This window comes from Bos grunniens, chromosome 22, assembly GCF_055505025.1.
Source record: "Bos grunniens cultivar Pamir isolate PY7600 chromosome 22, Bosgru_T2T1.0, whole genome shotgun sequence".
In the NCBI taxonomy this organism is placed as follows: Eukaryota; Metazoa; Chordata; class Mammalia; order Artiodactyla; family Bovidae; genus Bos; species Bos grunniens.
In genome coordinates this window covers 9,887,867-9,911,774 of record NC_141186.1, presented here as the reverse complement: position 1 = coordinate 9,911,774, position 23,908 = coordinate 9,887,867, and the positions used below count along the sequence as shown (strand labels likewise).

At 42.6% G+C, this 23,908-nt stretch overlaps 1 protein-coding gene across 10 annotated transcripts in view; it reads right to left on the bottom strand.

Annotated features, from left to right (window-relative positions):
• Nucleotides 1-23,908, bottom strand: part of ARPP21 (cAMP regulated phosphoprotein 21) — a 162,764-nt gene that overhangs the window by 116,079 nt on the left and 22,777 nt on the right. The window contains exon 1 of one of the 10 annotated variants that reach the window (XM_086365768.1): nucleotides 895-1,155. The exons of the other annotated variants lie outside the window; for them this stretch is intronic. The gene's annotated coding sequence lies outside the window, so the exon portion shown is untranslated. Of the gene's footprint in view, nucleotides 1-894; nucleotides 1,156-23,908 lie in introns of those variants that run through there. 10 annotated transcript variants of the gene reach the window in all.

Genomic DNA, 23,908 nt, shown 5'->3' with positions numbered 1-23,908 from the left:
TAATGATATTGTTGAGAGTGCTCTTTTTTTTCCTCCACTGACAGTTCAGGAAGAATTCCTAATATTCTCGTCGCTGGGTGAACACCATCAATCGGTCCCCCACCCTCCCCATGAGGACTGCCACCACCAGCTGGGTATTCTGTTTGACAGCGAAGCAATCCTGCCGGAGGGATTCAACAGACATGCAAACTTTTGAACCTGTTGAAAACAATCCCTGCTAGAACGTGCACTTTCCTTTTCTCGCAACTCCTCCAGGAGCAGCAGCGAAGACAGCCTGAATGCAAACAGAGACGGATTCCTAATACCATTTGCCCAATCCAAGCTGTATCTCTCTCCCAGCGCTGCAACTCTACCCTGGCGCACATCTGCTGAGTATAACAGCCTGCACACGTGTTCCGCCACAGACCCGACTTTGAAAACGCTCAGTGCATCTCAGTTATTTACTCTGAAGTTTAGAAACCCCCCTTGGCCCCCCCTCTCTCCCCCTCCCAAGCCGCCAGGAGCACAGCTGGCTCCTCATCAGGTTTTACTGCAGCTTGATGAACAGCCTATTGGGTTATGACTCCATTTGTTGTGTGAGAGGAAAACAACTGTTGAAAGTTCAATCATTTCTACAGTCAATCCTTTCCAGCTTGATTGACGGCTTTATTAAAAAGGCTGTACAAAGTGTTTCTTGTGCTGTTAAAAATTATATAACTATTTTTTAAGGACATATTGGCGAAGGAAATAAGTTAGAATCAAAATGCATTGGTCATCGACAGTAATTTTAATTTTTCAATTTTGACCAGTTTTGCATCCTAAACACTTGATATTAAATAGAAGTCAACATGCCTTAAAATTAGGATATATTTAAACAACGGGCCACATATCTAATATGTCTTAAAATAGAGGCACCTGTGATGGATGGATTTACCAAATGCTTTCTGGCTTCTGTTTTCCTTTTGTCAAAGAGAATGAAGTTATCAATGATCACTGCAGCCTTCCCATCTCCTTTTTCTGATGCTCCTATTTGCACAGCGGGGTTAATCCAGCCAGTGAAGTGCTCGTGCGGTTTTCAGATCTAAGCCTTAGATGCCTTATTCCAGCCCCAGTAGGTGGATGCAAGATATAATTCTTTCCACGAAGAAAGAACAAACTGATATTCACGTAACCATCTCAGAGCGTGAACAGCCTGGATATATAGTGTGTGCGTAATTACCAGGACACGTTTGGAAATAGCACTGTGCTCTAAAGCCAGCGAGGTATTATTCTTGCATTCCTGAATCATAAAGTCATCATCCACCAAGATAAAAGGGAGTATGGGCATATGGGAACGAGCAGAGAGGAACATATGGATCACAAATATTTTTGTAACTGATTAAAATTGTTCTCTTTGCTAAGAAAGTGTTGCCAGGAAATCAACCCTAGTCCAGCTTTTCTGTTCCCCTAACTAACCCGACTCTTCCTCTGTCATTTAATCTTCACTTGTTCCGATTTCTCCCATTTTACACAGAGAGGCAAAACCATGTCTAACAAATATATTTTATCCAACATTTGGTTAATGGATATTCTGGCCAAGTGTCAAGTGTTATGTGGTTGTGGTATGGGGGGAGGGAGAAAAAGAGGAGACACTCAACAAATGCACAAAATAAAAGTTACTGCAGTTCTTTCAGTTACAAGATTTTAACCATAGATTAGGAGGTGATATTGAGCAAAGGCAGGCAATGAACAAGCTATAGGAAACTGATCAATAACACTAGCAGCTCTTTACAATGAGCACAATAGTGACCATTTCACATTCTATTCATGTTGTTTCTTATTTTTTTGGCTGACTTTAGAGTCGGACACGATTGAAGTGACTTAGCAGCAGTAGCAGCAGGGTTGCAAATAGTAGCAGCTGAGTTTGTGGGGATGAGAAAGAGAGGGAGAGAGAAGTACAATGCAAAAGACCAAATATTCTGTCTTTCATCATCACCAACAAAATAGGTGTGTCCTAATTGTCTATGTGTGTGCATGTTACATATATTAATCGCTGGGCTGTTGGGTGGAGAAATAAAGCTTGAGGTTTGATTCCAATTCTAGCAGTGATTTATTTCTCAGAGGATATCTAAAATGGGACATCAAATTCTATTTGCAAGCTGGGAGGGCCACTTTATTAGTCACTTTTGTCACAGTCCTTCTACTCAAAATCAGCAGAGGATGACTCATCCCAAATCACTATAGGTCCTTTATGATGAAACAACATAATCAAGATTTCCTTATGTGAACAATTGAGATGGTTCTCGCTTCTACACCATTCCTTCTTTTTTTAGCTGGTCGCAGTTCTGCAAATGTAAGCTGCTGGCGAACTGTGATATTAGTCATCTGTCAATTGGCTGCAAAAGGTATTTAAATGCAACCCCTTAGCAACCAAAGACACATCCTAGTCTCAAAGCAGTTATTCTGTTAAAGTTTAAAAAAAATAGTTTGAAGGTTTAAGTTTAAAGACTTAAAAAGAGAGAAAAGTAATTGAAATGTAATCCTTTTAGAAATGAGAGCCACCATGCCATCAAGGCATGAACAGAAGGTACAGATTAATACCTTCAGTGAGCTTGAATATTCCCCCAGGTTACAGAAAGATGTCAATACGAAAATTTCACATAAGTTTACTTTCCCAAAGAAAATGTTTTCCTTCAATATACATGTATAAGAAACACTCAACCAGGAGTTCTATCCTTTCATTAAACTCCTTTTGGTCAACTCCATGCACAAGCATTCTGTAAGATTCTTGAACCACCCATGCAAATGCCAAAATAACCGACAACTGTTTTGGAGGAAGAACCTAGGAGGAGATTTAAGAAGAGGAATTTTCATACTAGGGGTTTAAGGGTAGAATTATTTTACATGAATATTCTTATTTCAACTTGGATAGCTAAGCAGTTTATAAATATACAGTAATTCATATGAAGAACAGCACTTTTTCTTATTACAGCAAACTGGACACAAACATAACCTTCATCAACATTTATCAGGCTTCCAATAACGGAAATAACTGATGTCAAAGCTTTGGACATAAGAACAGTACCACAAAAATCATAAGTGCCTTTAAAAATAAGAGGGGTCGGATCTCAATAAAAACATTCCAAGGAAAAAAAAAAAAACAATGTTTCAATTCTTTACTTTCCTAAAAAGTGTTCATGGAATCTCTACCATGTACAAGGATGTGCTAATACAATCTCAAAAGGAAAAATCTTTTTTTTTTAAAGAATATAATAAAAGTTAAATAATTCTTATGGATCCACATGAAAAAATTTAAACAATTTTATTTTCATCATCCTCTTTTTGATTAGTCATCAACTGGAAGATAAAGATGTATTCTGTTTTATAATTCTTAAATGTTTTCTCAGTGTATTTCAAAAGAAGAAAGGCATAAACTTGGGAGAAGGAAATAATGTACTGGGTCCCATAATAAATATTTGGATATCCCCACAGAGTGAACTAGTTGATAAAATTAATAAAGCAAAATGTAGCAGAGACTGACATAAGATTCTACATTTGGGTTCAAAAAAATAGTTGCATAATTTTGAATTTTTAGTTTAGACAAGAGAAGACTTAGGGAGGACAAATAGCTATTTTCTTGTGCTATTTTAAAACATTCAGAAAACAAGGAATTGGTCTTACTTGGTATTGCTTCAAAAGTTAGCACTAGGCAAAAAAAAAAAAAAAACCAACACAAAGAACAACCTACCTTTTTAAACACAGAACTACCATATGACCCAGTAATTCAACTCCTAGATGGATATCCAAAAAAAAAAAAAAACCAGAAACCTAGGACTAGAACACCAATGTTCATGGCAGCATTATTCACAATGGCCGAAAGGTATCCATCAGTGGATGAATGGATAAACTTAATGTGGTATACAGACGATGGAATATTATTCTGTCTTAAAAAGGAATGAAATTGACGTTGCAATATGGATGGACTTTGAAAATATTATTCTTAGTAAAATGAGTCAGACACGGAGAACAAATGTGGTGTGATTCTGCTTACACAAGGTACCTAGAACAGGCAAATTCATGGAGACAGAAAATAGAGCAGAGACTATCAGGAGCTGGAGGTAAGGAAGGAAGGGGTTACTGTTTAACTGGTACAGAGCTTTGTGGGGGATGATGGAGAAGTTGTGAGTATAGATGTGATGGCTTCACTGTTTAATGCCACTGAATTGTACACTTAGGAGCAACTAAAATGATAAAATATTATGTATATGTCACCAGGAAAGAACTTAAAAAACTCTTTTCTTCTGGAATATGATTTAAAAGGAAACAAATCAATATACGTACAAACAGACCAAAGGCAGAAAACGACAGAGGAAGTGGCCTTTTACTTTACAAAACTGCTTCTGGGGTACTGATAACACTGATATATGTAAGGACAAGTGTGGTGGATGTAACCTGCTTGGTGTGTGCTGATTCAAAAAGGTACACAATAAGGACCATCCTCCTTCTCCTCATGATCATCTTAGCAGTCTCGTCTTTGGCAAGACAAGCTTTGTTATTTAACCATCCAAAGTGGAAGCTGCAGGGATGAAAGGTTAGGATGTGACGATCTTCAGAGTTTTCCACTGCATCTCTACTAGAATCAAGGTGTGTTTGGCCAATGTGTCTTCATCCACAAAAGGCAACAGAAACTACTTCTAACTGCAAGACAACCCCGGGTGCATCTTACTGCAATACAAACACCCACTGTCAATCATCTGGATGAGAGGGCTGGAGCTAGCCGCTCTGTCACATCACTGACTCAGTATTTTGCACACTTTTTTTTTAAACGGCAGATAAGGAGAGTTTTCTGACCAAAATAAATAGCACAGAGCACAAGGCCAGTGGCCCTGCTGCCACGTTAGACTGAGAAAGCATTAAGGGTCACTTCAGTTTGACTGGGCGACCCCTGGGACCACTCCCAGGATTTTAAAATAGTCTCAAACTTTCATAAGCCATGCAGGGTAATCACCACCTTATGTTTCTTGCCTCAATCTGTTAATTGTCTAGGCGTGACTTATCTATATACAAGGTAGTGTCACCAACCTCCAGTCATGTGCAAACTCAAAGAAAATGTGCGAGTACTCAGAGAACCACAGCCTTGCCAAGAACCAAGAATCAGCCAGTCTAGCTGATACTAAATGCATTGTCTTGGAGAAGATCCATAACCAGATAGTGGCAGAGCTGGGTCAAAAACACTGTCATTTAGACTGAGGATCAGAGCTCTTCTTAAAACCACATGTTCCTATAGTGACTGGGGCTTTATTAGAAATATAGACAAGGTGAATCTAATCTGTTCCATTAATTTCCAGGGTATTTCAAGAGATACATTTCTTCCCCTGAACCACTATCTTCTTCCTCTAGCCAGTGTATCTTCATATACTGCAAAGAGTCTGCATGAATAGTCTGCCTGATAATGGCATGTGTCTTTCTTGATATTATCCCTAATATTTTATGGACACGTGGACCTCTAGACATCATGCTTGGCATTGTTCTTTGAAACCCCCAAAAGCCTATAAGCCACAGTCATCAGAATGACCTCAAGTTATAGGCTAACCATCTGCCCAATTTCCTCCTTCACTTCTACAGCTCATGGTACCTTCTTTCTAGAGGCCATACAGGAATCAGATGCCTGCAAGATTCCCAGATAAAGTGTACTCACATTTGTTAAAATGTGGAATAATGTATTTGAATCTACTGGGGCCAGAACACGTTTAATATTGAGAAATGAACGTCTTCCTAATCTTTAAGCAAAGAACCGGAATCTTAGACTTGGGAAGTTGTTTTTTTCTTCTGAGTGTAACTAAAGCAAATTTTCTGGGAACATAAGTAACACTGCTGGGATCTTATAGCTAACAATGCCATGTAACTCTGGTTTCTTAATAGACCTTCCAGGAATTCTACCACATTACACACTTACCCTAAATATTTCCCTCAATATCACTGCTCCATAATCTCCTGGGACGAACAAAACTATTTTAGGGAAGGGAGGGGGGGTGATGAATTGAAATGATACGTTTGCTTGAATGTTATTAATCTCACAGATGTTAGAACTTCTGTATTCTCAATTTAGTTCAATAAAGTATTTTAAAATGTCCTCTTTCAGCGGATCTAGATGCCAAAGATATATAATCCATTATTGATGTCCATTTATGTATACTGGTGGTGAAGTGGTACAGAATTCGCCTGCCAATGTAAGAGATGCAGGTTTGATCCCTGGGTCGGGAAGAGCCCCTGGAGAAGGATCTCCAGTACTGGAGTGGCAACCCACGTCAGTATTCTTGTCTGGAGAATTCCATGGACAGAGGAGCCTGGTGGGCTGCAGTCCACAGAGTTGCAAAGAGTTGGATGCAGCTAAGCACACACACATGTATACTGGAGACACCTTGTAATCGGACGAGGATATATCATGAAATGCAGATTTTCAACTGTGGCTTAAAGAATTCAAAGTTATACAAATTCATCATGAAGAGGAAAAGCCCTTCAAAAAAAGGCTAGTGATAAATATTAATTTTATTCAGCACATCTGACTGAACACTTTTGTCTTTTATTTCTATAAGAAGCGGAAGTAGAATCTGTCATTTCAAAAACAAAGAAACTGAACAAATGTGACGCAGTTATAGGTGCCAGAATGTGAGCTGTTCAGAAAAGAAGAAAAGAATAGACACTTAGGGAAAATGAGAAAAAGCAAAAATAAGTGGATAAATTATTATTCTGTTAGATTTTTGAAATGGTGATAAGGTTTGTGTTCTGTCCATTTATAATTTGGGAAAAGTAAGAGGCTTTCATGGCCACAGTGTCTTTATTTTCCCTTATGTCAGTGGATAATGTGTGGTGCCATCGCCTGTGAATACTTCAAGTCTTAAGGTTGCTTTTTCAGAATTATTACTAGCTAATACCATCAGTACGTCTAATCAAAAGCAATCAACGTAGAAGTTTAAATTACCCACCCATGACCTCAGCTCTGCCTCCGCCCACCCCCGCACGACGCCAGAAGAATGGAAAGATTCTCCACCAGAGCAAAGGAATTAAAGGATGCTTCAACTCAAATAAAAAGCTAAAAGGTGGGCCTAAAGGTCTGTGAGTGCAGGAAGTGACTTCTACACCCATGAGGCAGGGAGAAAGGCAGGAGAGAGGTTTACTAGAAATGGATATCTGCTGCTGCCATCTCAAGAAGAGCAGGGGAGATTTCAAGAGACACAGGAACAAAAGAGTTTTAATTCTGTCGGGCGGATCTGGGCTACAAATTGAGTATTAACATACTGACAGCAAATGGCAACTCACTCCAGGATTCCTGCCTGGGAAGCCCCATGGACAGAGGAGCCTGGCAGGCTACAGTTCATGGGGTCACCAACAGACAGACATGACTTAGCAACTAAACCACCACTGCATACTGACAGCAAGCTCTTTCCACAAGATCCAACAATCACACCATTAAATGCTTTTATTATTTACCTCCACATGGGTGATTCTGGAGCGTTTTCCATAGATTATTACACTTTATCCTCGTCTCAACTGCACTATTCATTGCTAGCCTCCAGTGAGGAAGACAATCGGTTGCCTACTCACCCCGTCTCTTTAGTGAGAGGGCAGCTGGCTGTTGGCTCTGTCCATCACTGAAATCCCCAGGTCTTAGAATCTCAGATGAGTCACCCTTTAACAAGGCTCAATGTTCTAACTAAGTAGTAAGAGTCATTCTCCCACTACTGTTACATAAACTACACAATGGCTGAGATTTTTGCCTGGCTAGCCTACTTCTGTACTAACTCCAGTGCTGAGAACAGCCCCTGAAACAGAGTAGGACCTGCTGACTCAGTGAATGAAAAAGGGCTCCAAGTTCTACCTGAATTCTGATCAGTGATGGCTGGGTCACTGTTTTTCTGCTTCTTCCACCTAAAAAAGCCAGGGCATGTACCCACTCAGAGACCTATTAACCAGTGTGTAAGGTTAAAGGAAAACACTCAACAGTGGCTAAAAGGGCAAAACCATGGCATGCTTTTGGACGGGTGATTCTCAAGAGGGCTTTGGTCTGACCGAGCTCTGTGTGTCTGTGATAATGGGCCAGGCCATTCACAGACAGCACCTGCCTTTGGGGGGCCTTTTGGATAGGATGCTAGAGAAAGGAAAGAGATGATGCTTGTCCCAGGGGAGCTACCAATCCAATGAGAGAGCTCAGCAGACAGAGGGATTTGAGAGCAAAGCCATCCCCTCCAGATGACTAATGCATACAACACAAACGATACACTGTAGCCTGCCAGGGTCATAAGAGTTGGACATGGCTTAGTGACTAAACAACATACATAAAAGAGATAACTAACAAGAACCTACGTTATACATAGCACAGGGAACTCTACTCAATCCTCTGTGATAGCCTCTATGGGAAAATCATTTAAAAAAGAGTAGACATATGTATGACTGAATCACTTTGCTGTATACCTGAAACTCACGCAACATTGCAGCTCAACCATACGCCAAAAAAGAAAAAAAGAAAGATAAAAGGAAAATGTGAACCCCTGACCCGAAGATCCACACGGAGGTGAGTGTTTTCAGGGCCTTGACAGTATGAGTTTTCCTGAGAAAGTGACTGCATCCATTAAATATATGATTTATCACAATTAAACTGGCCAGACAGTTAGGCCTTGCTCACATTTCCAGACTAAAAACAGATAGAGAAGTAGTGTCCCATCCCTTTGAAACTGCTTTTTTGGTCGGAAACTCTGCTTTTTTGGTCATTATATCGAGTTTCATGGACTCTCATCCAGTGCTCACTTCATTGGGCCCCTGACCTGTGTCATCAGGCCCCTGACCTGTGTCATCAGGCCCCTCACCTGTGCCATCAGGCCCCTGACCTGTGTCATCAGGCCCCTGACCTGTGCCATCAGGCCCCTGACCTGTGTCATCAGGCCCCTGACCTTTGTCATCAGGCCCCTGACCTGTGTCATCAGGCCCCTGACCTATGTCATCAGGCCCCTGACCTGTGCCATCAGGTCTCTCAGATGACATACCCCCACCCCTCAAGATGCAGTGGTGCTCAGCCCACAAAGAGAAGGATAATACACCTACAGACTCCTGGCCATCTCTGCTCCATCTTGAATGCAGGGACCCTTTTCCCTCTTTTGTTTTTCCTCTTTCTCTATGCTGCCTAGTACAGTGGGACACAAAATTACACTAACGCCCCTGAGGACTCAGCCATGAAAACTAAAAAGCCACTGTCCTGAGGTCAACAACCAGATTCTAAGAACAGATACGCTAAGAACACAAGCGTTCAATAAATGACTCCTTTGATCCTCAGACTTCCTGGGAGCAGATGCACTTGGAATGCGGGATACATGAGTTCACTTGACATCAGCATGTTTTGGGTATTGGCTAGCAACACGGTGTTGGAGTTTTTCCTCCCCACAGTGAAATCTCTACAAAGACCATTTAAACTGTAGATGTGGGAGAGTAAGTAACAACAAAACCATCATGGGGTGCTCAGGAATGCAACAGAGGAAAAAAGCCTGCATGAGAGACCTCAAGCACTGCAGAAAGTGGTGGGAAAACCTAACGTCTCCATTTCTGGAAGAGACAGGGAGTGAGAGGAGCTCTGTGGCTTCAGAGTCAGGACTTAACAGATGCTCAGGGAGGACAAATCTCTAGAAAAAGAAGGCGAATATGCAAAAGCAGTGCCTTGAAGTCTTTCCTTCTAAGCCATCACTGCTTAGGCTTGGGTTTGGACGCAGCTTTAAATACACGTGATCTAAAGCATTCCAGGTGATGAACATGGCGGGAGACTGACTCTAAATTCCCTGGACAGAAGTCCCTTGAATTGGTGTCTACGGGACCACTGACAGTCTTTCACACACAGCAAGAACATAATCCCTACCAGTTTGCTGGAAGGAGAAAAGGATATATTCCCTGGAGGGAAACAATTTCAGGAAACTTAACAATGCATCGGTGGAGCAGAATCTGGTTGATTTGCCAGGTGTCCCAGGGCTTGGCCAGCAGGTAATTTCCTACTTAAGAAAGGAACGTGCGTTTGCCCACTGGTGCTGCCTTCCCCCCACCACCCCAGAGCTGGGGCCATCTGTGGCCGTGCCAAGGAGACCCCAGATGCCCTGTCGGCAAAGACACCTGCAGGGAGCTGTGGCTGGCCACCTGAAAGATGGCGGCTGCTGTTTATGTTATTTCATCATTATTATTTTCTTGCCCATGCCTTGTGGCACCTGGGATCTCAGTTCCCTGACCAGGGATTGAAGCTGTGCCCCCTGCAGTAGAAGCGCTGAGTCTCAGCCATTGGACCTCCAGGGACGTCCAAGGGGCTGCTGTTTAAAGTTAGCTGTGTGCTCTCATGAACTGTCACAGTTGCAATCACATGACTGCTCTCTACAAAATCTTGGTTAGACACAATAACCTCTCCCTGCTCCCTGTCCTAAGCCAGGCCTCAAAGCTCTTTTTTTTTTTTTTTTTAAGAAAATACTCTTGCTCAAAGGAACTGTTAGAGAAAAGAGTTACACTGTGCGAGGATTCAAGGCTTCCTAACGGCGAAGTTGAAGATCTGGGGTCATTCTATTCATGGGGTCTACGATGCTTAAGCTAAGGGTCAATGGGGGGCTATTAGCTTTGCACATGTGTCAAATGATTAGAACAAAATAGTCTTGAAGCATACTTGAGTTGCAGAGACTTTCAATGAAATGTCCAAGTTGTAAGCCTAGGGAAAATTATACAATGGGGAAAAGATCATAACTTTTTTTACTTGTAACAACTCTTGGAGGGAAGGAAGGAAGTAAGTGAGAGGGAAGAAGGGACAAAAGCCATGAGGCAGGCAGACCAGCCAGCTGTCAGAAAAAAACATCCAGAATTAACATGTGAAAGTAGAACATGAAATATTTGGAGAAATTCATGAGGAAGCCCAAGACAAATTTTAATTTTCACAAATAGATTTAAAACTAGGAAGGCAAAAAGAATCATTCACTCATTATTATTGGCATCTAAGTGGAGACAGGATGGTTCACTATTACAGATAAAAAGTATATCAGGAGAAGCATTTTCTGGGTTTGTTAAAGTATGGTATATACAAAAATGTATTTTACACTTCAAATGATTACTCATTTTCACTGAAGAAAAGTGTGAAGAACATGATCGGATCCTGTTGCCTCAAAAGTCATGATGACAAGAAAGGTAATTTAAATCTGTACGAATCAAAGGATTCTAAGTATGTTAATCAAAGGATTCTAAGTATATTAACATGAATGACGACTTTGAGCCTCAGAAGGTATTGTTAGTATTTAAATATTAAGATTTAAGATATATGTATATGTGTGATATGTGTGTATATATATGTATTCATGTGTCTATATATGTGTGTGTATACGTGTGTATGTGTGTGTGCATGTAGGTGTGCATAGGTGTCTGTGCATGTGTGTGTACATGTATATACAGAGAGTGAACACACATGTGTAATGTGTACATTCCCAGGTATCTGACATCCTATCTGGTCCAAAAGTATCCTTCTCAGCTGGCAGGTTGTCTTCAGTCCGGGGGTGGGGGTGTTTCTGCTGGAAATCCTGTGGCCTGACACCATTCCTTCGGGGGGCTTGGCATGCCCACGATGCCCAGCCCATATTCTTTCTCAACATGACAGACTCCAGAAGGAGCAAGGGCAGAGTGGCACAGGGACGGAAAATACTGTTCCCTCCAAAGGCCATCCCTTGACTCACTGAGACGCCAAACTTCAGGAGACTCTCAAAAACTGAAAAGAAAGCTGCCTGTCTAAATACTCCTGGCTTGCTGTACTGTTCACACACAAATTCAGTCAGTCAACTTGGGGAGATTTTTGTTTAAAAAAAAAGGCTTTGGTTATAAGCAAAACCTGCCTTGTCTCCTGGCTCTCTCTAGACACAACTTAGTGGGGTGGCCTGCGGTTTCCTGCAGATTCTGTGTCCTGGCAACATTCTTAAAAACTGGTAGAAAGTAGGAAGCTGTCTCTTTACATGTATTGTCATGCAGCATTTTCATATATTTTATTTTGTCAAAAGTTATATATGCAAATTAGGAGCAATTTTTTTTTTTTCTGCTCACTGTTTTCCTTTAAAACATTACAACTGAATTTGCGGGGTAGGTTTCTTAGTGGATTTTGAGATACTTGTGCCCCTTCCTTGAAATAAACACTAGAGCAGAAGTTCGTTTTCTGATCATCAAAAACAAACGATTGATATTATACTGACCATGGCCAATGTATAGTCCTTATCCATCTTAATTCAATCTCTCTAAAGATACACATTCATACACACACAGACACAAACGCAGTCTCACTCACACCTGGGCTATATACCTGAAGAATGCAATAACAACATTTATCAGATGCAGTGTTTATAGCTTTGCTCCTAAAAAGCTTCATAGGTTCTCATTTTTTTTATTCTTTTCTATTTTCAGTATAGATATGCTCAGGCAAAAATGAACACTTCTATATTTAAGACTACTCCTCGCCCCAAATGGATAAAAACAAGTTCAGAACCAGCAGAAGGATGCTCCAGTCACCATGACTGACAGTCATTACACTCTTGGTTTAGCTCCCAGACCAAGGGTCTAAGTCAGGCCCCTGGTGTGGAATCATGGAGTCCTAACCACTGGGCTACCAGGGTAGTCCCAAGGTCTACGTTTTTAAAAGCAGTGTCTACACAAGAATGTACATGCTTTCAGAGTGCATTACTTTGGAGAAATTTCATTCTGAATTACATTTTTGTGCATTATATGCTCCCATTTCAGATTATATTTTCCTTTAATTAACTACTAAAAATAATCTTACGTTGCTTCTGCCTCTTAATTCAGCACCTCTCCCAAATCTATTAAGAAGTAAGCCAAATGGAGCCCAGCTTCCAATGAGCAGTGCAGAAAAGACTGTTGCTTCTTCAGGAATAATCTATAAGTTACTCCTCCCTCTCTCCTCTCATGTAAATTCTTTTAAAAAATGGGACTATTCTTTTTTTTTTTGGTACTGAAATACAGTGGTAAGTAAGGGTTTGATGAAGCACTTATTTAATGAATTAGTGAATGAATACATCAATTTAACAAGTCTTGAGATTATAGTGCCTAGTCATAACGCAAAACCACTGAGGTCTTGCTTTCAAACTAGCAATTATTTCCCCATTATCATCATCCTGGCCATAAATCACATTGTAAAGGAAATGACTTTTACTGTGAACAAAGAAGAGGCTTTTACATAACAAGCAAGTTTAATGCTAATGTAAATAGAGCCAGTTGACAATGGCTTTAATATATCTAGGGGATACTCATTAGTGCCTGGCATTATTTTGATGAAAAAAAAAAAAGGATAAAAAGATTCACCCTCAAATATCCTATTTTAAAATAGAGGGAGCTGAGGCACAGAGACACTGAGTATCAGAGCTAACACCTCACTCTAGGAAAAGCCGGGACTGGAGTTCAGATTCTGACAGGCTGGCCCCAAGACTTCAACCTCAACAATACTGTGAAACGACTGAGGTTAACAATGACCACAGGCCAGATGATAAGTAACCAAGGCAGCCAAGCTGATGCCACGGAGACCCATGGCATGGAACCATGAGACATTTGAGGGTGCATGCTTACCCTAGTCCTTCTAGATTTTCTCAAATGAACCTATTTTAATTTTACAATTAGCAGTAGTAAACGTGAAGATTGAGAACAGACCACAAAATATGGAATAAGTTCAAACAAGCTACTGGCATTGTTAATTGCACGGTGAAATATGTTTGTGGTTGCCATGAAGTTACCCATTCAGTTAGAAAGCAGGAAAGAAAGACGATGCAAAGAACTGTCAACCAAACCAAAAGTACAGAGTAAGTCCATCGAATCCAATGTGCAGTAAAAGGAATTAAATCCATGAAAAGGTATGTTTTAAATAAATGTCAAAGATGAAACTTCAAATATACCCTACACACAAACCAAATTATATAATAAAAATTTAAGAACTATTTTAATAATGCCAGAAGAATCTCAAGACCAGATAGGTAAACACTTATCATAAAATGTGTTTTTGGAATAAACACTAAAATCAAAATGACTCAAATGCATTAAAAATAAAGTTGAGAACAATTAACAATCAGACTGGGCCAAAATGTCTAAAGAATTCAAGGATGTTTTTGCATGGAGCCATTGATATGAATATTGGGTTCTAAGCTTACTTGCTTCTACAAGGAATCAACCAAAAGTTTTAAATGAAAATTAACTGTTTGTGGGGTGACCCTGTACCCTCATTTTTTAAAATGTGCTTTCCTTCTGCTTTCTAGGTTTGGATTCCTGCAAGGTCCTGGGTGACATGTGAACCTTTTTGTGTTCTTCATCTATACCACCTATAGATGGGCTTGGAGTTTTTTATTTTTTATTCAGCAGCCGCCTATAAGTTTGACACTTTTAAACAGCTTCTGTCTACAGCCACTGTTCTTGGAAGGGCAGGCTGAAGCTAAAAGTCTGGGGAGAAGGGCAAAGACCAGAGGAGCTGTTGCGTGCTGAGCAATGATTTGGGTATTTTTGAAATGACAACACACGTCCACACCGTCGTCATCATCATCATATTACCTTTCAAATCCATAACAAACAGGGTAAACTGAATACATTTTCATTTCTTCCACATACTTTTAACAAGTACCTTGGATAGAAGCAGTGGATACAAAGGTGACTAGAAACCGGCCCTCCCCTCTGGAGAACTCACACTTGAGGAGGATGTATTCATTGTTTAAAAAATGGGGTAGAGTTCTTAAGAAGTGGCTCTTTGTCAACAGCAGTGCTTTTAAATAGTAGGATAGATTCATGAACTCGTGCAGTGTTTATGTGGATGATTTTTTTTTCTGGTTTCTTAAATACAGGAAATAAAAAAATCCTGAATGCTTGATAGCATCTCTTACCTCCAAATGGATATGTTTATATCATATAACACAACTCTATCCTAAGCCATTTTAAAGACCTGTCAATTCTAGCTGTGTAGAAATAGAAAAATTCACACTATTGTATATAAAATAGATAACCAACGCGGACCTACTGTATAGCACAGGGAACTCTATTCAGTATTTTGTAATAACCTATATGGGAAAAAAGAATCTGAAAAACATTTATGTATAACTGAATCATTTTGCTGTATACCTGAAATTAACACAGCATTGTAAATCAACCATGTGCTTAGTCGCTCAGCCCTGTTTGACTCTTTGTGACCCCATGGACTAGAGCCCACCAGGCTCCTCTGTCCATGGGATTCTCCAGGCAAAATACTGAAATGGGTTGCCATGCCCTTCTTCAGGGGATTTTCCCAACCCAGGGACTGAACCCAGGTCTGCATTGCAGGTGGATTCCTTACCATCTGAGCCACTAGGGAAACCAATACTTCAATTAAAAACAAAGGGGAAGAAAACAGATACATAGGAGAATGTGTGTTGACTAAGTACACATTGTGATTCTGCAGACTGTTAAATTGGAGTTTTTCAGCATTCCGTCCAAAACTTCCTACTTAGTTTAACTTTTGTTACTCCCAAAAACAAACTCTTGTCATCTGACCTGAGAAATGAATTGTGTTCAGCTGGTGGGCTGCAGTCCATCGGGTGGCGAAGAGTCGGGCACAACTGAGCGACTTCACTTTTCACTTTCATGCATTGGAGAAGGAAATGGCAACCCACTCCAGTGTTCTTGCCTGGAGAATCCCAGGGACAGAGGAGCCTGATGGGTTGCCGTCTATGGGGTTGCACAGAGTTGGACACGACTGAAGCGACTTAGCAGCAGCAGCAGCAGCAGCAAGTTAAACAAAGAAACAAAAACCTTCTGCTGAGAACAGTGATGGAGTTTGGAATCATAGACCTATCTTTGTAAGGGCCACACAACCCCTAGGATTCAGTTCTTCTTGCTCCTAGTACAATATCCTTTCCAAGCTGCTTCTGTGCATATGTAGAGAGATGAAATGATAAACCCAAATATGCTTGTGTCAAATGCGTACATTCCGAGTTAGGATGGTGCCCTCAAGCTTTACCTTTTAAAATAACTCATTTCAGATCTGCAGATCCATTGACCCAAAGGAGTGAAAAGTTGTCTGCTTTTTTTCACGGAGCTCCATGTATCTCACGAAATGCAGAGGTCAGAGAGGTGTCACTTAAGCCACATACACACACGTACACACCCACGCGCATGCACGCACACACAAATAGCAGGTGGGGTAAGTCGCTCATAATGGGCCAGTGACACTCCTCTCGGGCCCCTCCCCAGATGCCAGCTCGGGCCATCCTGCAGCCTGGACTTGGTTCCAGCTCAGAGAACAGAGAAGCAGCTGCCCCGACTTGGCTGTGGCTCAAGTCTCAGCTGTATTCTTGGCCTCCTGCCTCCTCCTGAGCACTTAGGAGGGGCGCGTGACCAAGGAAACAGCTGAGCCCCCACCTCGGAGAGGAAGCGCAACCGCCGCAACCCCCACCCCCCACCACCTGCTCTGGGGGCCAAACCACCACCCAGTTCCTGCTGGATCCACAGGGGCAGAGCAGAGTGCTGACTCACTCCTCGGCTCGAGGCACAGCACAGCCTCAAGGCCGGGACATCACCCTGGACAGCCCAGGGGCCTCAAACTTGCTGGGGCATCAGAAGTGGTTTGGGTGTTCAGGTCACAGGTTCTCATCAGATCCCCAACCAGGCACTAGAAATTCTCTATAGAATTTGCCTACAAGGCTCCTTTTCTATACAGAAAGCTTGACTCGGAGGTGACACCAGGCTGAAATATTGCCCCAGAATGGGGTGGGCTGGCAGGTCACTTCTGAGTCCATCCATTTCCAGGAAGCCCCTCGGCACCACAGAGTTCTGGAAACAGAGCGCACGAGTTACAGGCAACCTTTGTTGCCCTCTCGGGTGCCACGAACATTGTTTAGATAGCCTCGGGCTTCAACCCACATTCCCGGCCCCCAGCTAATGCCCAGGGCCCAGCTGCAGACGCAGGACAGTGGAAATGTGAGTGGCTGGCCGGCCGCTGCTTTGAAGATCTGGTGGGGCAAAGAGGGTGAGCGGGCCGCTTCCCGGAACCACGGATCTGACAGCTCCAAGTGCGCTCACGTCAGTGCTATTAAGAGACATTCGTGACTTCAAACGTTGTGAAATCTCACCCCGCTCTGAGGACATGCCCGTCCGGATCTGTCTTGGATGAACACGGGAGGCTGTGCCTTCTGTGTGAGAAAACACTCTGGACGAAGAAGGGGAAATGCTGACACTCCCTGATACATCCGTGGGGGGGGTCGGTGGTCAATAATCTGTATTTTCTGTGCGTGTTTTGAAGATTTCCATAATGGAAATCTGAATGTATGACATGTCCCCTGAGATTAAATAATATAATAATATCAGACAGAAATATTCTGCACCCAAAATGGGCTTCAGTCCTGGTGGGAAAGACTGATTTGGAGACAACTGATGATTATCTCTAGGCAGAATGGGAGAGGTGTGAAAACCTCTTAGAACCACAACTTCTTTGGGAAAAAACAAAACAAAACAAAACAAAACTGACCCACCTCCAGTTAAGACTTATCTCCCAAGGAGAGATGCAAGACTATTTTTATGCAACAATGGGACAGGCACTAAAATACATGTGTTCCAGGGCATCTTGGTGGTCATGACAGAATCCTCTTCAAAGGAGGACTTGCTGCCTCTTGAGGGGTTATTTCAGCTGCAGTCTGAGTACCCGAGGCCACACGCTTTCCTGCTGCTGCTGCTGCTAAATCACTTCACTCGTGTCCGACTCTGTGCGACCCCATAGATGGCAGCCCACCAGGCTCCCCAATCCCTGGGATTCTCCAGGCAAGAACACTGGAGTGGATTGCCATTTCCTTCTCCAATGCGTGAAAGTGAAAAGTGAAAGTGAAGTCGCTCAGTCGTGTCCGACTCTTCATGATCCCATGGACTGCAGCCTACCAGGCTCCTCCATCCATGGGATTTTCCAGGCAAGAATACTGGAGTGGGGTGCCATTGCCTTCTCCGCTGCACCCTTCCCTAGGGAAGTCCATATCCGATAAGTAATTGATGTGGGAAAGTTGGTACAACCATCTCCACTGTAGGCTGACACCCAAGGTCATATAAACTGACGAGCATCACCAGAGTTGGCCAAGGCTGATGGCATTCTCTGGCCTGAACTGTGGCTTACCTCTCCCTTTGTCCATGCCTGTGCCCTTCCCTGCCCCTCACGGTGTTGGTGCCAAGAACTGTCCTAAGTAAACTTCCTGCACACTGAACTCTATCTCAGAGGTCACTTCCCAGGACTTCGCCTGCCACATCTCAGGACTCCCCTCTGGAAGGTTGAAGTCACATGGTGGTGGGAACAAAACTCAGCTTCTCTAACCCTGGACACGTCATTGCTGATCCAAATCTTACAATCCTGTGCAGGTAATACAACTCATTCATAAATCGTGCATTTGTATATCAACCTGGACTTCTGGGTGACTACTTCTTCTGGGACCCCATATTTAATTCTGGTCAACTGAAAAGAAATCCATGACTCTCTCCAAAGTTGTGACTTCTCACCTAAAAACAAAAGTCTGATCCTATTTTTTACTTCTAGTTCTCAGAGGCCACATAGTCTTCTGACCTCAAATCTAATATATGTCTACTTGCAGGCACCTCTGAAGTTGACATTTCCAGATGTCATTTCAAAACCACAGTCAGCTAATACCATGCCTGATACACTGCAGGCACAAAGACACCATGATAACACGTTAGATAACATAAGCAGCTTATACACAGGATCTTAGTGATTCTCTCACTTCTTGTTCAGTCACTAAGTCATGTCCAATGCTTTGCAACCCCATGGACTGTAAACCGCTAGGCTCCTCTGTCCATGGGATTTTCCAGGCAAGAAGACTGGAGTGAGATGCCATTTCCTTCTCCAGGGGGTCTTCCCAACACAGAGATCAAACCTGTGTTTCCTGCATTGCAGGCGGACTCTTTACCACTGAGCCACCAGGGAAGCCCTCACAATTGCTAATAATGAGCTGTCACAGCTTCTATTACACAGATGGGATAACTGAGGCTCAGTGGGACCAAGAAAATTGCCCAAGATTATATAAGTTAAAGGGCATCCCTGGTGGCTCAGTGGTAAAGAGTCCGCCTGCAATGCAGGAGATGCAGTTTCCATCCCTGGGTTGGGAAGATTCCCCTGGAGGAGAGGTCATGGCAACCCACTCCAGTATTCTTGCCTGGAGAATTCCGGACAGAGGAGCCTGGTGGGCTATGGCCCATGAGGTCTCAAAGAGTCAGACATGCCTGAAGCAACTGAGTATGCATGCATATAAGTTGAACGTTATCAACCATGCCTCACTTTCACCCCAGAAACATTACTTATTCTTGCCTATCTAAAGTACTCTTTGGAGGAATAGGCAGGGCATCATCATGTCCATTAATTGCATACTGTTGAATTAAAATTTTTTATAGCCATCTATAGGAAATTGGTAAGTGTTCTCATTTCCCCAAGCTACTCTATGCAGAGCGAGTGCCTTAGCACTGCAAAGATTCTGATAAAGGAGCAGCCTAAACATTTATAATAGCAGCTAATAAGTATTACTGTGGTCCTATAGGCTGAGCACCATTCTATAAACTTTACAGGTGAGAACCCACAGAGTCCTTTTATCTCCTTTCTTCTTCATGTGGCCTCCTTCACCACTTCTCTCGTGGCTCGGCCGGAGGAGGTAAAACTGCAACAACATGAATCATTATTCCCACGATCACAGCTCAATAACGGATTTTCATACTATGACAATGAATCAATAAGAGAATATTAAGTTGTATTCAGTATTGGATCTTTTACAAGGCTGAGAAGATGTGTATTTAAATTGGTCTCAGTAAAACATTCAGTCTCCTGGAAGACCCGACTTAAATTCCCCAGACAATCCGTGGTGTGTGTGATCATGTGTGTAAATCAAGGCTGTTAATGCTAGTGGAATCAATAAACAACTATTTACTCAGCTCCAACGAAATACAAGCCAGTCTGCTAGGAACAGTGAGATGTACAAAGATTGATATGGTCCAGCTCCTGCCTTCAAGAAATTTACCATCTGCTAAAGCATGGAGTCACTCAACTTGGCTTTCCAAGGACTTGCCTTCTCTGTTTTTCGGCAGTATGCTAAACAGTGAATCTCAAATGAATCCTTACTGGTCTCTCATTAAGCTTCCAGGATAACAATCGCACTAGACTATAATTTGAAGAAAATGCCCTCTCAATCAATACAGTGAAGAATACAATATCCTCCCAGTGAGGAAGAATTTATCCAAGTCCTCAGTCAAGAGTTAATAATTCTCCGTTGGAGTCTGACAATTATTTTCCATGTTCTGAACTCTAAGAATGAAGTCTATCACTAGGTAAACCTGTGGTTCCACCCAGTGAAGAGCTGGGAGCAATCTCCCTTCCGTTTTCCATGAGATCCCAGACCTCTCTCCAAGGATAGGGCAGCAGAGATCAGAAAGGGGGGACACGGTCAACAATCGGTGGCCAGGATGGCTCAGAGGGGCAGGGGAGCAAGGTCAAAGTGGGATGCGCCCTTCGGGTGTGTATGCAGGAACAGGGGCGGGGACAGAGTTCAACCGCTCCCACCCAGGAGGATCAGACTATGATAAGCAGCTGAGGTCAAGAACAGACACAGAGGAAGTGGTCTTTGATGGCCGCAAGATCCTTTGCAAGTCCACAGATCACCTTGCTCATTTCTCAGGGTGTGGACAGACCAGCCCCGCTGTGTCCCACTGGAGAGACTGAAAAGAACCATTTACATGTATGCATTTAAAAGCATCTTCAGTAATTTAGAAGAGACACCTTAATATTATATATTTAACCATGTCTGGCCTTGAACCCGGTCAAAAAAGGGAAAGAAGACAAGGTCCACAACCTGAGAACCCCGAGAGGGATGCCAGGAAGGCCTGTCGGGGCTAGAACTTCAATCTGGCCCTTGGCAATGAGTCTCATATTCTCCCGGCGCCAGCAGATGGTGCAATGCACACCTGTGACACTTGTCACAAAACAGCTCTCTGATGTTTTTATTACAAGAACTAACATGAATCACACACACTGAAGCCTCACGGTCACCGTGTTCCCGTGTGATTCTTGGTAGGCTGCTCCGGAAAGGCACAGCGCTTTGGAAATAAAGCAGGAAGGCCCTCCATCAGTTGGGACCATGCCCCTGCCTCCTCCATTCTCCAAAGGAGAAACTCACTTTATGTCATGTGAGCGATCACTGCTTTCAAACCAGTATACTAACCAACAAGATGAGACTCAGAAGTCACCTCTTCCCCCTAGAGCTCCTGGCTCTGTGTCCACTCCCCAGGGTCTAACCCTCCTCTGTGCTCACCCTGACCTCCATCAGAGGGTGCATCTCCATCTCAGCCCTTATCAGAGGGTCCTGAAGTGACCCGAGAGCCAGGCTGTCAGTGCCTCGGGAGTGGGGACTACACCTTGCTTGTCTCTGAGTCTCCAGGAGCCACCAAGGCATCTGGAATATAACAGGGCATTACTGATGGCTTCTAAAAAAGACAAACAGCTTCTGGGAATATCTCCTAATCATCTTAACTGGTAAAAGTGTATTAATTTTTCAGGTGGTTAAAAATATTAACTGTTTATATTATATTCATAGTATAAAAATTTTAAATGTGTCCTTAAGACTTATGTCTTTAAAATCCTGATCCTGTGTGCGGTGGGAATACGAAGGACACACTTCAGATCAGTAAACATGTCCTAGGAACACAGGGACCCCTTCCTTGTTCAGGATGTCCCTCTTCTGGAAAAACCAGATATAGTTGATAATGATTTCTACTCAGGAGTTCCAAAATAATGTATGACTCAGCAATAAGCCCTGATTGAGTGAACTGAGGTCATTATTGTTTTAAAGGGGTACAAATTGGCATTTATTCAGTAGAGGAAATGTAGACATATTTGGATCACTGTATTATGATCATGCATAGCTGAAGATCAGAAAGGCACTGTAATGCCAGAGGCACTTCCTTCTTCTGCAAACACTGGAAGAGAAGACAGCATCCGAAGTCAATTTATATGTAGATTCATGTTTTTCAAACTTTAGGTTGTGATCTGTTTGTAAATCAGAAAGTTGAATCACTGGTTGTAACTTGGAACTTTGTAAAGGCAGTAGAATGGAGTGAAATGAATGGAGTAAAATGAAATGCACTAGAACAGACTAGCTAAGAATTAGAGTACAATACCCTGGGGAAGGCTGTGTCTTATTGTATAAAATCATATTTTGCATGTGTGTGTGCAGGTGTCTGTGAGGAGTGTGTCTACACACATGTAAGTATGTACGTGTGCTGGGAACTCATGTAAAAGGCATTTAAAAAATAGACCTGCATCCAAACCGTTGCTGGAATAGGTTGCATAATGTTTTCATAACTGTCTGAAGAATAATCTGAAATGTACATGCAACTTACGCCTTGATTCCCCAAGTCAGAGAGAGAAAACACAGGCTGGGGCAGAGTTCCTCCTGTGAAACCCAAACACGATTTGTGAGATTCAAAGACCTCATCATTTAAATATGAGGATTGATGCCTCGGAGGAAGATAGAGCATCTTAGTTACAACAAACAAATGATTATCTTGGACAACAGTGCAAACAAGACCCTAATTCAGGAAGCAGCTAATTGCTGTTCCCAGCTGCAGAAGACTGGCTGGGGCTTCGTCGCTCACACGCAGACTGTGCGTGACACTTGTATACACACTCTTGAGGTTTGCCCCACACACGTCCAGACACACACACACACACACACACACACACCAGAGTCTGGGGGCCAAAGAGGGCTCAGTTCAGAATGAAGCTGTCTAAAAGGAGCTACTTAAGATGTCAACCTCTTTATTTAATAGACATATCTGCTTCTCTGGCTCTGCTGGCATGAAACTCCTATTTGAATTCCTTTACTTCTCACAAGACTTACTGGGAAGTTACCAAGAGAAGAGTCTTGGGAGCATCCTTTGTCAGCAAAGGAAACTGATCCTCCATCTCACTGGTATAAAGTAAATCACAAAACTGTGATCCAGACAATGGTAGTCACAAACTTCCACAGGTGTTCATATTGATATTGATACTGCATTCAACTTGAACACAGATGCATGAACTTACACTATAAGAATAATAGCTACCATATTTTTCTATATCATGTGTGTGCATGAGAGCTAAGTCGCTTCAATTGTGCCTGACTCTTTGCAACCCCATGAACTGTGCAGCCCTCCAGGCTCCTCTGTCCATGAGATTCTCCAGGCAAGACTACTGGAGTGGGTTGCCATGCCTTCCTCACGCTGATGTTCTCAACCCAGGGACTGAACGTGCGTCTCCTGTGACTCCTACATTGTAGGTGGATTATTTAGGGCTGAGCCACCAGGGAAGTTCTTCCTATATCATATTATGTGCCAGATGCTGCAAAAAACAGATTACAGTGAGTACTTTTAGTCTTCACCACTACTAACGTCATTCACACATATTTTTAAAAAAGGAAGGAAGGAAGAAAAGATGGTGGGATGGTGGGAGGAAGGAAGGGAGGAAGAAGAGGAGGGATGGAGCTGAGGAGGAGGGAGAGAAATCTGAAGTTCAGAAGGTCCAAGGTCCAGAGGCACTGATATTCTTCAAATGTTGGTCTCAAAAACTCCTGCGCTGTCCACCGCCTCCCACAACATCGTTCAATCGGTGCTGCCCTCACTGCACGTTTGCCGAGGAGTGACTACATCATGTGAGCTTATTCAAGAACGATAGCAAAACCACACTTTTTACTGCAACAGAGGCTTGTTTCTGCTATCCTGAGCCAGAAACCTGCAATTACTTTTTTTTTCCAGTAGAGTTGCCTTGGATGTCCCAGTAGAATACAAACAAGCATACTGAATGTTTGACTTCATACAGTTGTATCAGGGAGAAGCAGACAACCAGCAGAAGGCCCTGCTACTGGACAATGAA